This window comes from Papaver somniferum, chromosome 4 (genome assembly GCF_003573695.1).
Source record: "Papaver somniferum cultivar HN1 chromosome 4, ASM357369v1, whole genome shotgun sequence".
Lineage (NCBI taxonomy): Eukaryota > Viridiplantae > Streptophyta > Magnoliopsida > Ranunculales > Papaveraceae > Papaver > Papaver somniferum.
The window spans coordinates 57,582,033-57,585,857 of NC_039361.1; the positions used below are offsets into that span (position 1 = coordinate 57,582,033).

The 3,825-nt window shown below is 40.6% G+C and overlaps 1 pseudogene; it reads right to left on the reverse strand.

Annotated features, from left to right (window-relative positions):
* Positions 1 to 1,944: 1,944 nt before the first annotated feature.
* LOC113272567 lies at positions 1,945 to 3,002 on the reverse strand (annotated as a pseudogene).
* Between the last annotated feature and the right edge of the window lie 823 nt (positions 3,003 to 3,825).

A 3,825-nucleotide genomic window follows, 5' to 3' on the forward strand; every position in this document is an offset into this window, starting at 1 on the left:
GGGATCCATTTGAGACTCTCTGCGCGGAGGGGATCTCGGTAGACTAGAACCCGGAGTTTGATAAGGAAGCTGCGGACGGTCAGACATGGCTGCGAAGAGATACAACATAAACAAGTTAGAAACAAACACAAGGTCATCACCAAAGATCAAAAAAACCACAAAATTAGCAGTCCATCTCAACATAGCACAGAAACCCTAAAACCCCAAACTCAAAAGTCCAATCAATACACGTAAAACAATGGCCTCCTCGATTTGAGACGAAGAACAGGGGCAAACTAGCATACAAGCATTAGAAAAGGGTTCTTCATCACAAACAAGGACGACACAGCAAAAGGGAGGCTACAATACGATCAACAACAGAAAATTTACAACCAACACAGCTTAAAACAAAAGGAACAAAGAAAAGAAACCTTACCACCACAAACAGCAGCAGGAAGAGGACAACAAACCAGAAACAATGAAGAAGGGAGCGTGATTAATGCTAAGACAGAGGATTTAATGGTCGAAGAACAAAGAATGAAGACTGACAGATAATGAAACAAACCAGAAACAATGAAGAAGGGAGCGTGATTAATGCTAAGACAGAGAATTTAATGGTTGAAGAACAAAGAATGACAGAGAATGAAATTAATTTTCGAAGGAGAATGAAATTAATTTTTCTCCCCTCCTTAATATACTCGAAAGAAAGAGAAGGAAGTTAAGGGAGGAATGGGAAACGTGCCCATTAAATGAGCAGTTAATGCACGAATAGAAACATGCCCAAGTCTCTAGGAGAAGTTATTAGGAGAGAGGAAGAATATGTAACGACTGTTTTCTTCAATGCTCCCACTAAACACTCAAGCCCGAAGAAAAGGGGCAAATTGTGTGCACATATTTCATCATCAAACACGTGTATATAGGAACATACGTGGAGAGCATGCGGACAAAGTCATCAAAGCATGATGACATGTGCCCACAGCATGCCCATCCCGCCGACGTTGGATCTTTGCCCGAACAAATCTAAGGGCAGAAGTTAAAAAGACGTACCGGTAACACGATGTACTGCGGAGCACCAGATAACTCCCGAAGAGTTACTTTATCTCATCCCCAAAAGAAGCCAAGATCAACGGTGGAGAGAAAATGAACTGACATGGATGTGACAGGGGCAGAAGACACTTGCCTGACACGAGCAGGCACCTCAACTACCCGCATTAAACACTCTGAGCAGCATACGTGTCGATCAACCCGTGGAACGAACGAGGACGACTCTGCGTGATGAAGTAATAAACGAAGACCCCCGCGTGATGGACACAAACACAAGAAGATAAGGTTCCAACGGTCCTCAGAGATGGGTCCCACACTCTAACCCTATAAATACCCCCCCTCTCCACCAAGTAAGGGGATCGGAAAATTGAGGAAAAGGAGAGAGAAATTGTGAGTGTAAGTTAGTCCTTTACCATATACAGATCTATGTAAACCCCAAAGTCACTCGACTATCTTTGTAACCATCAAGTATATAGTGAAACAACAACCCCGTGGATGTAGGCCTTAGTGCTGAACCACGTAAATCCCAGTCTTATTTACATTTCAGCACTTTATATTTGTCTAACGCTCCATGAGTTTTACTTTTATGCTTCGTTTTCTTTATCTTCCCCTACGTAAACGCCCCTCTCGATGTTATTGGATGAGGCTATGATAAATCCGAAGGTTTGGAGCCAAGGAATCAATGCCATTGTATTATCAGTGCGAGTCCGTACCTAGAGTGCAAATATTGTTTGTGAACATATAGATGCCTTCCTGATTTACGTGTTCACAAATGTACTACAGATAACACTGTTACAGTGGAATTCATATGCCTCCTGGGTCTAGTTTATTTAAGCAAACAAATTTCAGATGACTGAACAAATGGTGCATCCAAAAAGCAGGAAATTATTGTTTTAAGTTTATTTCCTTGTCTGCAAGAGATTAAAACCCGTTCACTGTAAGTCCCCCGTCAACACAAATAACTTGGCCAGTGACGTAGGAAGCAGCAGGAAGGCAAAGGAATGCCACCATAGGAGAAACCTCGGTCGTCTTTCCAACGCGCTTCAGTGGGGTTCTATTGATTATAGCGTCCTCAAATCCTTCTTCTTGCAAAATCTGTTAAAAGAAGAGAAAGATTAATAAAAATCACAACAGTGTTCTCATGTGCATGCCCATTCATTGGTTACGAAAATGGTCATTAAATAGTAGTAGTTCTGATTTACCGATTCAACGAGCTAGGTTCTAATGAACCATGGCGCGACACTGTTGACGCGAATGTTGTCTTTTGCCCATTTAACAGCAAAGTTCTTTGTCACTTGATTTATTGCTCCTGATAAAAATAACATGAAGGAGTTTGAAATTTTGCTTCACATTTAACAACATGGTAAAAGGGAATATCATGTACCTTTACATGCTGCATAATTGGACAATAAAGGCAAACCGACAACCCCGGTAACAGAAGAGATGAAAACAATGCTTCCTGCACCAGAAGCTTTCAAGAGAGGGTGTGCAAGCATTGAAAGATAAAAACCGGAATCAAAGACCGTGGCGAAAATTTTCGTGTGATCCTCTTCAGTGAAATCCAAGGCATCTTTAAATATTGCCGTTCCGACATTGTTTACCTGTAAACTCAACAAGGGTTATTCATACAAAATCCGATAAACAAATGCAAACTGAAGTAAGATCAGGTAACCGAAGCAAAAACTTACAAGGATGTCGAGTTTGCCGTCGAAAACAGTGGAAACAGTTTCTATCAGCTTCTTTCTTTCAGCTGGAACCGAAGCATCACAGACTGATCCAGTAACAGTATACCCTTTTTCCTTCCAGTCCTTTAAGCATTTTTCTATAGCTTCTTCCGTCAGATCACAGATATGAATTGTTGCTCCAAATCCAGCCAATTCCTCCACTGTGGCATGTCCCATTCCTTTAGCTGCACCAGTGACAAGAGCAGTCTTTCCCTTGAGTGACCATTTTCCTACGTCTGCAACATTGTTTGCCATGATTAATTTCCTTGAACTCTCTCTTTCTAAATCTGGTATTGTTCTAACAGATGAAATGATAAAGAAAATATGGGGATAAGATGTAAACCCAAGTTGCACCGAGTGCTCTTTAATAGAGTTGTGAGTCTGTGACACGTACGGCACTGTTACTCTCATTAGAAAAATGGAGGCCTACAGTATTTTGTCCCTTGCCGCATGTGCTAATTGGGAAAATAAAAATCGTTTCAATTTCACACTTGTTTATCGTGAATGCTGATCTTGCGAAACTTCAAAAATACCTGAGATCGAATAATTCTGCACCGAAAGTGACAATAATGTTGTTTTCTGAAAGTAGTTTATATCATCACTGTACAATCCTGATAATTTAAATATGCATCACTTGTTTGCATAAGTGGATTTAAATAAGTCGAGATACGTTTAAATTGTTTTTTTTTTCTTTTCGCGAATCCAAAGGCTCACTGCAAGAGGTTTCAAACCTCTCAAGCAGGCTTCCCTCCGTGTGAAAAGTTGGGATCCAACTCCTGTAATAACATAAATTTTAAGCTAATTAGGAACCTCCATTCTATCTAATTAAAATGAAGAAGAAAAATGCTCAGTGGTGCGACCATAACTAAAGAGTAAAAATAAAAAAAAAACTAAAAGAAATGGGTTTAGTCCGTGGTGCGACGTTATGGTGGAGGAGTATAAATGGTGAAGCATAATGATATGCTTACGCTTGATGGGGGCATAATTATAAAGAGCGTTCTGAATGAGCGTAGTTATAATTCACGCCTGATGTCTAGGTCTTCACCCCGTACGTGGCGCAACTTTAATCTGCGTCTGA